The following is a 12714-nucleotide window of genomic DNA, read 5'->3' as shown; positions in this document are numbered from 1 at the left end:
AGTATCATCAAAGTCAAGAGAATGTCGCATGGGTTTGGTGAGGCAGTATGTGAGCTTATCATCTTCAACCCTCAGTGTCAACTCCCCGCCGTCTATGTCGATAAATGCCTTGGAAGTGCGCAAGAATGGCCTCCCAAGTATCAAAGGTACATCCGCATCCTCATTGATGTCCAACACTACAAAGTCTACAGAAAATATGAACTTGTCCACCTTGACAAGCACGTCTTCAATGATGTCCCTCGGATGTCTCACCGTTCAGTCCGCCAATTGCAATGTCATCCAAGTAGGCCTAGGCTCTCCCAAGCCTAGCTTCTGAAAGAAAAAATATGGCATGACGTTAATACTGGCCCCTGAGTCTGCCAATGCCATTTCTTCATCCAAATTGCCAATGTTGCAAGGTATGATGAAGCTTCCTGAGTCTTTCTTCTTGTTGGCATATTCTTTTGCAAAACTGCCGAACAAGAAGCATCTAAGATCACTAAAGCACTCTCCTCCAACTTTCGCTTGTTGGTCAACATGTTCTTCAAGAATTTTGCATACTTAGGCATTTGGGACAATGCCTCAACAAAAGCATTGTTGATGTGGAGTTGCTTAAACAAACTCAGGAACTTCCTATACTGTTCATCCCCTTAGTCATACTTCAATCTAGAGGGATAAGGAATTCTTGGCTTGAAAGGTGGGGGTGCTACCTCCCTCTCTTTGCTTGCTCCCTCCTCAACCTCTATGACATCGGGTGCTTCTACATTGGGCTTCTCACTTGGAAGCTTACCCTCAACCTCATGACCACTTCACAAAGTGATCACCTTCACATGCTCTCTAGGATTGGTTTCAGTATTACTTGGTAATCTTTCTTGTGGTCTTTCTAATATAGACTTCACAATTTGCACCACTAGATTCTCAAGATTGTGCAAAGAAGAGGTGTGGTTACGAAGTGTAGCCTTAACTGATTGAAACCTTGTATCTGATGATTGCACAAACCTAGTCAAGGCCTTCTCTAAATCAGTCATTCGGATTTCCAAGCTTGAAACTCAGTTCTCCATGTTTGGGGCTTGTTGCTGTTGGAAACCCGTTGGTGCCATGGCCTTTTGTGGTCCTTGGTTACTCCATGAAAATTGGGATGACTCTCCCAACCCGGATTGTAGGTGTTGCTATATGGATTCTCTTGATTCCTCATTGCATTACCCACAAAATCGGCTTTCTCCACTGAAGATGCATCACCAATAGAGATTGGGCAATCGGAGGAAGCATGTCCTCCACCACACCCGGTGCAAGTAGTCACGGCCACAACTCTATTAGAAGTTAGAAGGTCTAACTTCTTACTCAACGATTCTACTTGAGCTGCCAATGAAGTTACTGCATCAATTTAATGGAGCTCGGCCACCTTTTTCCTTTCCCACGCATTCCACTGATAACTGTTCATGGCCATGTTTTCCACTAATTGCCGGGCTTCTTCCGGTGTTTTACTCCCCATTGTACCTCATGCGGGGGCATCTAACAACTGCCTTGTACTCGAATTCAACCCATTGTAGAAAGTCTGAATAATCATCCATTCGGGAAATCCGTGCTGTGGGCACCTCTATAAAAAATCCTTGAGGCGCTCCCATGTCTCAAACAATGACTCTAACTCCATCTGCACAAATGACGATATCTCATTGCGAAACCTGGCCGACTTCCCCGGAGGAAAGTATCTAGCAAGAAAAGCTTTGACTATCTCGTTCCAAGTCATGATGGAGGCCTTGGGCAAAGAATGTAGCCACTGCTTCGCTCTTCCCTTGAGAGAGAATGGGAAAGCCCTCAATCTAATAGCATCATCTGATACACCATTAATCTTCAGCATATCATAAACTTCCAAGAAGTTCTCGATGTGGTTGTTCAGATCATCATCGGTCAAACCATTGAACTGCACTGATTGCTGAATCATTTTGATGAATGCCAGCTTCAGCTCAAATTTCGGAGCTGTAATCGGAGGTCGCATAATAGTGTGCCCAAAACTGAGGATCTAGTATAATTAGAAAGTGTCCTCTGTTGCACATTCTGTTTTGCCATATTATCTGACCCTTCAACTTCTATTTCAGCTTGATTGGATGGTTCTTGCAGAGGTTCTTTTCTCCTTCATCTGAGTGTACGTTCAAGTTTAGGATCTCCTTCAATTAATATAGAAGGGTTCCCTGTGGTCATAACTTAGAGCTGCACAAAAGAAAGAAAAACAAATTAGAACGATGATAGAAAAGAAGATCTGAAATTGAATGAATGAATAAATAGGTAAGAAAACAAAGTGCAAAGTATCTCTAAACACCTACTCCCCGATAACAGCGCCAAAAACTTGACAACGCCCCTTGCGTATGTCCCATAAGTGCATAGGTTTGTCGATGTAATAAATCCCAGATGAGTGGATATCGTATCCACAAAGAGTAGGGAATAAAAACACTTAAATTATTTCTTAACTAAGAGAAAAGTGAATAATAGTTGTGTGACAAGATGTAATGTAACAAAAGTAAAAGAGACAAAAAAAGAGAACACAAGTAAAGGGGAGGTAATGCAAACGATATAAATGGGGTACCTGGATATGCTTTCTAACTAATGCATTAATGAGTCATGGAGATCCTTCAAAACATGGTCCCAAATCTAAGGCCAACCATGCCTAACTCTATACATGTCCTGGAGGAGAAATTGAACAATCTCTCAACCTCGCACTAGTATAGAATCGCAATGAGTTCTAGGGATTCTAAGTGATAAATCCACTTCCTAGATGTAGATACAACCCTTTGGTCAAGGCGGAAGGTCCCTAGTCACAATTAATCCCTAGGTGCTAAAATCACTTCAAAGCTTCACTCCGTTGCCTCTACAACTAAGCCCCAGCGGAAGGTCATCCCTTAGCCCATTCACTCTACTATGACTGCATTGAACTTGAGGAAATGGAGGTAGGATGAATCACACCGGAGGGGAAAGGGGACGCTCCGCTACCTCTCAACTCACCATCTCAACCCTCTCCAATCTAGCTTTGTCTAACTCTCGTGGTGTGTCACTCACTCACAGGGGTTACCAAGGTGAATTCTCAACCCTAGTGTCACTCTAAGGGAGCATTCAATCAATCAAACATTCAAGATTGGAACTCAAATAAAACATCAATTAATGAAAGCATAATAACAAGGTTTAATGAAACAAATACATCCTAGGGTTCACAAATCCAAGTACCCACTAGGGGATTTAGTTCTCCATGGAGCTAGTTCCAATCAATAAAATCTAATGTAAAAACAAGTAATCCATAGAAAACTCCCTCGATAGTCATGACGATGGTCTTGTGGAGAAGCCTCTATTCGTCCAAGGGTCCCTTTGTCTGGCCTAGGATACATCTTGCCAGATTGGTGCCAACGAAAGCTCTTCCGGTAACCTTCTTCTAAATAAAGCGTGATGTCAGAGCCGTAGAACCTCTTGTAATCCCTAACCAATGCCTCTCAAAACCCAAGCCGCCGCCCTCTCTCAAGTTGGGGAAAAGATGGAGAAAAGAATGCTGAAATCGAGGCTGAAATTAGCCTTAACTAGGCCTGGAATCGAGAATCCACACGCCTCTATGGATTCACCACACGGGCCTGTGGAATTAACGTACGGGTGTGTGGAATTTCCACACGCCCATGTGGATTCTCTGGAAATCATTTTTGTCGGCCGATTGTGAACAGTACCTGCTACAATTAATTGGTGCAGTGTTTGCTACAATACTCTGCTACAGTACCGGCGCGAAATACTCCCGAATCCATGTTCTCATCGAGGTAACGTAAACATGCACACGTTTCATCGTAAATCGCTTTGCTCTTTCAATAAATGGCTACATTGGTGGAGATCTTGCTATACATGCACAAGCCAGAATACTTGAATGTGACTGCTTTTGTGTCCCTCCAAATCATTGTGCTAACTTGAATACGAGGAGGTTGGCACACATTCTCGCATCTTGAACCCGACTTATGTCTTCGCGCTTGATCCTTCTCAAGATTTCCTCCAAATGGTGCATTCACAATCTACATTGGCTTCTTTCTCTAACATTCGGCTTCACAAACCTATATGCATGAAAGTAACATAAATGCACACATATTAGCGCTAAAACCTGATAAAATTAATGCTCATCATAAGAAAAGAACACTTCGCATTCTTATCACACAAGCACTTATCAACAGGGAACAGGTTAGCCTTATAGCGATCTGGGGTTAAAGCTGGTGTTTGACCTCCCTTAGGTTGTCGTGGCGGTATGTCATATGTGGGACTCGCAAGACGGAGCGTGACACGTTAATTCAGGATCCATATGTTTATGAAATTTGGTTTTTAATCTCCTAAGAATCCTTTAAAGATTTTGAAAATCATTAGTTGATTTATATATATATATAATATGATTTTTATGCATGTAGGTCCTCTGGTCCTTGTGGGAGGCTGAGACGTGTAAAGCTCTTGATCACAAGAGAATTTTTGGCATCCAATTAAAATTATCCACTTTAGCTTGAGTGTTTTTCACATATTATGAGGATATTTCATTCATATGCATATATGTTAATTACTTGCATATTATATACATATATATGTTTAATATAAGTTTGGCTTTATGTTTCTCATAGTAAAGGATTACTTTGCACAATTAAGGATTTATATTATGCTCGTTGGTGGTTCATTTTAGTGATCATGCATGCTTAGTCACTATTGTTGATATATGGTTATATTTATTTTAATTAAATTAATTTTTATGATTATCAAAATCAAAGTTTAGGAGCACATTTAATAATTAATATTAATTTTAAATTTTAATTTGATTTTGAATTAGGATGACATTCAGATTTTAGTTTAACTGCTGAGGTTTTATTTTATGTTATCATGAATTTAAATTTTGTCCATGATTATAAGGTTGTTTTAATAATCATTAAGAAAAATAACAACTTGGAGTTGCTTTTATAAGCGTTGTTGGCTATTTACAGCAATTGGTAGAAGCAACATTGTCACCAAAGTAACCTTTGTTATGGAAACCTTTTGTTTGAAAATAACGATGGCGTTAGTGCATGCTTATTCTTATGCAGACAACATGTCACCCCAAAGACAGACAGTTTTTTGACAGAGATTTGTTTGCATATGTGGCAATAAGGGTTTTTATAGTTATAAAGTATCTGTTGTGAATACTTAGTCAACCCAAAGGAAGCCTTTGAACTTGACTGGATTTTACTATAAAAGTTGATAAGTACAACAAGCTATCACTAGTGAATTGAATCTCTATCCAAAGACTATAGTTGATGTTACTCGATTAGCTTGAAGGTGGGTTGTTGTTATTTTATTGTTTTGATTATTAGACCTCTAGTTAATTAACTGTGAGCTAATTATCGATTATTGCTCTCTATACAATTGACATCATGAGGGTTAATCATGTGTTTGCTACACTCAATGGCATTTCCATGCTTAATGGCACAAATTTGAAGGTTTGAAAAATAAGGTAACACTCGTTTTGGGATGTGTGGATCCAGACTATGTGTTATGGGAACCATGTATTGCACCTCTGACAGATCAAAGCTCCATACATGACAAGAAAGTCTTTGAGAGGTGGGAGTGGCCTAACCATATAGGTCTAATGATTATGAAGAATACAATCCCAAAGGCTTTTCTGCACACTACGTCTGAGGAAAAAGGATATTAAGTAGTTTCTCAACACCCTAGAATAACACTTTGTAAGAAGTGATAAGGTGTTGACTAGTGCTACCCTAAGGAAACTAGTCTCTATGAGGTCTAAGGGTGACTGGAATATACAGGAGCACATCCTCAATATTGAGTGTCATATAGCTAAGAATTGAAGAGTTTGAAAATTGAGCTACAAGAAGATGTTCTAATGCATATGGTGTTGATTTCCCTTTCTCCTCAATTTAGTCAATTTGAATTGGATTATAATTTTCAAAAGGAAAAATGGACATTAAATGAACTCATCTCACATTTAACACAAGAGAAAGACTGGATGAAACAATGTAATGTTGAGAGTGCTAATTTGGCATCTTCAAGCTCTTAGAAGAAGTGACAGAGTTCATAGTAGTTTTGTGAATATTGTGGTTATAGGGATAAACTCCATTGTTGCAGATCTGATTGCATTATCACCTATAGTTTTTAATTAGCACGTTACATATATGGTCATCATTTCTAGCGATGCTTTGATTAGTGGGAGTTTATATTTAGTTAACTTAATATTTGTATTAATGTCATGATATTTTTTAACAGATTTTATGAAATTTCTAGTTTATTCATTATTTTACTCTAAACTATTATTGCATAAAGTTTTAAAGTTGGACCAGTTGGAAATAGACAAGCGTAGATCACATTAACTTGTAATTCCATGCTATACATCCACACTTGATCTATGCTGTTAGTTAAGTTGGTATATGCAATCATTATGGTTTTAGTTTCATTATACTGGCGACGACTGTCCCTCTATTCAATGTATAGATGAGGCTAATGGATGAGATTAATTTAGGCAATTTTTCAATTATGATCACATTTTGGCTGTTGATGGTAATTTATACATAATTTTTGAATTCCTGAAGTGTATGATTGTATGGTCAAAGTGGGAGATTGTTGGGTTTTGGACAACACATCATGTATGAATTTTAGGATATATGCATACATGTTATGTAGATGTACACAAATAATTTTATAATTGTGTATATCTTATTATATTTAATTTTGAATGGGACCAATTGTAGTGATCTAATTAAAGTATGGATAGAGTCCTAATTATCTAAACTAGATGTGTGGATTTACATCATCGTCATAATAATAATAATAATAATAATAATAATAATAATAATATGATGTGTAGAATTCATGGATGCAAAATTGTCAAGTCTATGATGGAAAAACTTGTAATTAGCCCCATAAAGATTTCTTAAAAATAGGGTGTGGTCCCGGACTAAGCATGCAACGATTTGATATTCAAAATTGGGTTCCCATGTCTCTTCTCTCAGTTCTCTGTGTGTGGCTAGCTAGAAGAACCACAAGGCCCATTCATCAACATCAATGGATTCAAGTGCAAGTATGCTTCCGCTATTTATTGTTTGTTTGCAAATAATTTCCAATTAAGAAGATTATGGCTTTTCATAGGGATAATTTCCAATAGTAAATTCATCAAGTTCCATCATCAATACCTCTTTCTATTGCATCCATCATTTGTCAATCTACATAGCATTTGAGTGCCGGTGCCTTTCTTTGCAAACGTTGCCAACTAACCTCACCATGAATAAAAAATCCAACTATCTTCAAGCCGTCATTTACCCTGATCTTGTCGCTAAGTCCACCCCTTCATATCCTAATCTATCTTTTATTCGACATCTGTTCATTATATGTTTTTCTAATCAAATGTGGATTTTGTGACAGTTACTGTCTAAATCTAATGATGCTTTTCTAATTTATTTCAATGATATTTTAATTTTAATTTTAATAAAATATTTTAAAATTTTAAAATCTTATCATTTTTGAGATAAACTCTCATCCCTGAGTGATGAGATGATGCAATTAGTGTAAGTTTCAAAATATGATTAAATCAAATAAGTCTTGCAATTGTATCCTACGAATAAGGATTCAGTTTTAGTTTATAATTAATATACTTTGATCATCGCATTTTCTTATTAAACATTCTATAGCCAAGATTTTGTTCGAAGGCTAATACTTTGTCTAAGTTTGACTAGAAATTGAGGGAAGGTATTGTAAAAGTGGTTTTAGTTGTCCAGTTAAAAATTTATTATATTTGAGTAAACTTTTTATTGTTGTTTGTTTGTTGTTGTAGTTTTTCTTTCTGAAGTATAGATCTGCCACCACTTGGACTTTGGTGCGCAGTGTTTTATTGTTATCTGATATTGATGTGGTGTTTTTTCCTTAATTTATGATAAAAAGGGTGATTTTTTTGGAAATTCAAGTTTAAATTGTTGACTTGAATAAATGGCATTTGGCTTTAATCCTAATCCAAATTATTGTTATATATATAGCAAATGATAATTGGGGCAGATATTGGGTATATATTTTAATGGTTATTAAAAACTTTTTCATTTCTTTAATCAGTCTATATAACTTGGGTAGTTTGAAGAGTAGATCCAAGGCCTCACAGTATGGTTAAAAAGAGCAAATAATCCAAACCATAAATGACCCAATATGTCATATGTCATATGTCACATGTATACAACATAGTGTTAATTGACTTTTAGGAGTAAATTGGTTTGCAATGATGTTTTCACATTACTGTTTGTTACATGGCAATCTTAAAGATTACCATATTTGGATTGGTGGCATTACTAATATTGATGATAATTTATGATTAACAATCTTGGAATATTACCAAGTAACTTAGTAATTCCATTACCACCAAAATAGCTGGTTATGTTGGACTACCAATTGAGTGGTAGTCCAACATAAACAAAATCTGAAATTTTTTTTATACAAATATAACCTTTGTTTAAAAATAATAATTTTCAAAAACTACATACTTTACCCATTAAATAAAAAAATTAATTTTGGATGGCGTTATTTTGGGAATATCTTCAACTTCGAAAATTAAATTTTTTATATTATAATTTAATATTTTCATGTAAAAATTTTATTTTATCTTAATTTTTCATATGCTCAGAATTTTAGATATAAAGGTATTTTAGAAAAATGTGCAAAAATTAATTTTTGATGTTGTAATTTAATTATTTTGATCATAAATTTTAATTTACTTTAAATTTAAATTTGCTCAAAATTATAGATTCAAGGGTATTTTGGAATATTACCAAATTGATTACTATGTAATATGAGTTCCCAACCAAATATTGGTATAAATTATCACAACATTGATGCGCATATAGCATTCCCAATTTCATTACCATGGTAATCTTATTTTGTGGTAATATATAATTATTATGAACCAAATGGTCCCTTAGATTATATTGGTCTATAAAATAATAGAACATTCTCCCACTTGGACTAGAACAATCAAAACATAAATGCTTTCTCAAGAAAATGCATAGCTAAACTAATCATATATAACTAAATACATCGATAGGATGCAAAGGCCATTCATAATTAGGTGCTACTATTATGAAAGCATGACAAAAAATCAATATGGATTCAACAAAATGATTTTCAACATTTTGTCACTTAGTGGAAACATCGAGATACACAGTATCACCAACAGAATCAAACATCTATAATATGCATGTATTACACAAAATCCAAAGAATCCTCACAAAATATTTAAAGAACAAAAGACTCCCACTAAAACAAAAGAGAGTAAGCTTTTAAGGACCCTAACTGGGAAATGTGTTCTTAAAACACATAAATTGGGAAGCTTTTTGTTAGTGGAAAATGTGTTCTTGAAACTTGTAATAAGAGACTGCAACTTTCTCTTTCACAAATAGAACTCAACATCTATATACTAGGAGTGAGAAATGCCTATAGTGGTCTAAGAGAAATATACTACTGGGAATTATCACAAAACTATTTCAATGACCTCGAAATGGTGTCCATGACTCTTGATGCTAAAATGAAATTCTGCAGCCTCATTACATGGTATGTTATCTCATAACATGCCACAATTCTATCTATCTGGTTGAAGATGTTGTATGCGTCTACTTGACACTGTTCAAGAAACAACTTCTTCCATTCTTGTAAAAGTATATCCAAATGTTGATTTTTTATAATCTATGCAACCTGCATGATTGGATTTACTAAAACCAACACCTTATAGTTGGTATGCTAATATGTCAACATAAGATCCTTAGTACCTTAAAAATACCTCAAGATTTTCATAGCCACTTTCCAAAGGCTTTATCTAGGATCTCTCAAGTATCTACCAAGCACATTTAGAATAAAAGCAAGAACAAGACATGTGCATATTTGAGCATATGTCAGATCTAGGATCACTTAAGTGTCCACCAAGCACACCAAGCACACATGCAATATCAAAACATGGGCATATTTAAGCATACATTAGGTCCAAGATCACTCAAGTATTTACTAAGCGCACTAAGCATAAAAGCAATAACAATATGTGTGCATACTTGAACAAACATTAGGCTACAAACAATAAAAGCTTAAGGGATAATTTACATCAATTCTTTTTCAACATCACTCTTAGGACATTAAGGTTTTGAGAACTTGTCAATACTCTTTACAAATGAAGTCTTTGTAAAAGAACAAGAGTAAATATAAAACCGCTTCACAATATGAATAATATAGGTTATTTAAGATAATCTAAGAATACTGTTGACCCTATTATGGAAAAGCTATATTCCTAAACCAACCAATATTTTACTAAATTCATATCAAAATAGCCAAACAAAATTTGTTTTGTCTCAAATAATAGATTAGTGTCATTACCATCAAGCAAGATGTCACCAACATATAATATTCAAAATATGTACTTGCTTCAACTGATCTTAATGTCAATATTGCTTAATCTTGAATACGCATTTGCAACCAATGATTCTACAACCATTTAGTAACTCTACTTGACTTTGTGATACTAGAGGTCATCTCATCATTTATTGTATCCATCCAAAGATTGGATTGAGAACCAAAGATTGTTTCCATATAAATAGCTCAACCCATAACTGTTCATTTATCTTAGGGCCCAATACAATATCTATTGGTTGGTTATGTGTTATATATCACAATAGTATCCATGATTAATATCATTAATAATCCTATTAATCATCCTAAAAAATTGAATAATGCTAATCCACAAATTATTCAAAAGTCTCCCACTTGCATAGCATTAATCAATTATTAGAAAACAATACGGGTTATTATAACTAGGAATATTAATTATGGCTCACACACACACATATCTATATAGACCAACAAACCAATAAAGTAAAAAGCATTCATACTGTACAAAATTATATCCATTAGGATAAAATCTCATACAAGTTAAGATACTAGCATTTTATATAGAATAGCAATAATAGATATCATGAATTAAACAAAACATGCAATCTATGATAATGGGTTCAAGCATGGTAATGATGAAATAAAGATAAGATATTCTGACTCCCACTAGCCCTGAACATGAAAGAACATAATGTAAACAAGTTGACTCAAAAAAAAAAAAGAAAAAATAACAAAGAATCATTTAATATGCATGTAATAAAAATTTAATAACATGCAACCACAAATACATTATTCATATGGCTAACAAATAAAAGTTTTATAGATAGATTTCTTATTTATCATGATCCCACTTATGGGTCCCAAAACACAAGCAAAACATATAATATAACAATGCACAATGCACATATGATCACATGTCAACAACCAAATTTCTGATACCGATAGGTTATATAAAAACATAATTGACTTTAATTCAAGATAAATAGTGCATTGCAACCTCAACAAGATTGCATTGATAATAATACACTTATAGGGTATAATTATCACTAATGTAACAATAAATATGGAATTATATCAACTCCAGAATGAATATTAACCAAATTTAGACAAATTTTGTATACTTGTGCTCATAATAGACAAGATTACAGTTACACAAAATAATAATAAAACAATGCAAACACAAGCATGGACACATGTAGATATTTTGCACTTTCAACACATAGTATTATTTATTGGCATGTGTGAGACTATGTAATATTAGACAAGTCTGATTTTATAATCATAAAATTCAACATGAGAGATTCAACTCATTGTTTATGATTTGTCCCACTACGATTCATAATGGTAGAGAATTAAGGATTGCTCAAAGCTGAAGAAGCATTATAAGAGCATCATTAATGTTAATGCAAAACAAGATCCTACAATTTGCCCTTTCTTCAACTTCCTTAAATGATCCACAAATGTGATCATCAAATGCTAGAGTCTATCAATAATAAAAAAATTGAACTCATTCGCAGGTAACAACAATACATTAAACATTGTAAAAAAATGTATCAATTGACTATCAAGAGGATAGTAAAATTGTATTGGTTCATAATATTCCATATATTAATGTCATCAATCTAAACATCCTACAAAACAATGAACACACCGATAGGATAGTTTCATTGCCCGTATGGCTCTAAGAAAAAAATGATATAAATTGGGAAAAAAATAATACCAACAAATATTCAAATGGCTACGAGAGGTAAGTTTTTAAGCATATAATATTTATATTATATCCAAGCATGATAATACACATTAATATAATTAAATTGCTATGCAAAAACAACAATGACATTCCCAAAATAACAAAATTACCATGTAAAATGATATCAATTAGATGGAATGATAAAAATGCAAATATAATATGTCAAAACCTCTATTTAATTAAAAATTAAATAAAGGGTAATTTTGCAAATAAAATAAGTCAAAACACTTATTTAATTAAAAATTAAATAAAAGATGAATTTGCAAATAAAACAGGACAAAATCTTTATCTAATTAAAAATTAAATAAATGGTAAATTGCAAGTAAAGCATGCCAAAGCCCTTATTCAATTCAAAATTAAATTAAAGGATCAATTTGCTAATAAAACATGCCAAAACACCCTTCATCGTTATCAACATCCAAAGACAAACTATAACTTAGAATCCGATCATTTCTCATCATTGTTCATTAAATTGTTTCTAGTGACTTTAGGTACCTTGTAGTCCTCGTTCCATATCAAGATATCCAAAAAGTAATTTAACCAGAAAATCCCCAAAAAGAGTTAGATAAAAAAAGATCCATTAAAAAAAACCC

General features: G+C 34.0%; 1 non-coding gene across 1 annotated transcript; it reads left to right on the top strand.

The window, feature by feature from the left end:
- The first annotated feature begins 1556 nt into the window (after positions 1 to 1556).
- On the top strand, positions 1557 to 1662 carry LOC120272855. The gene has a single exon (XR_005540389.1). It is a non-coding gene; the product is annotated as a small nucleolar RNA R71 (small nucleolar RNA).
- Positions 1663 to 12714: the final 11052 nt, after the last annotated feature.

Source organism: Dioscorea cayenensis, chromosome 11, assembly GCF_009730915.1.
Source record: "Dioscorea cayenensis subsp. rotundata cultivar TDr96_F1 chromosome 11, TDr96_F1_v2_PseudoChromosome.rev07_lg8_w22 25.fasta, whole genome shotgun sequence".
In the NCBI taxonomy this organism is placed as follows: domain Eukaryota; kingdom Viridiplantae; phylum Streptophyta; class Magnoliopsida; order Dioscoreales; family Dioscoreaceae; genus Dioscorea; species Dioscorea cayenensis.
Note: the sequence above shows the minus strand (reverse complement) of the source record. Positions and strands in the feature narration are given on the sequence as shown.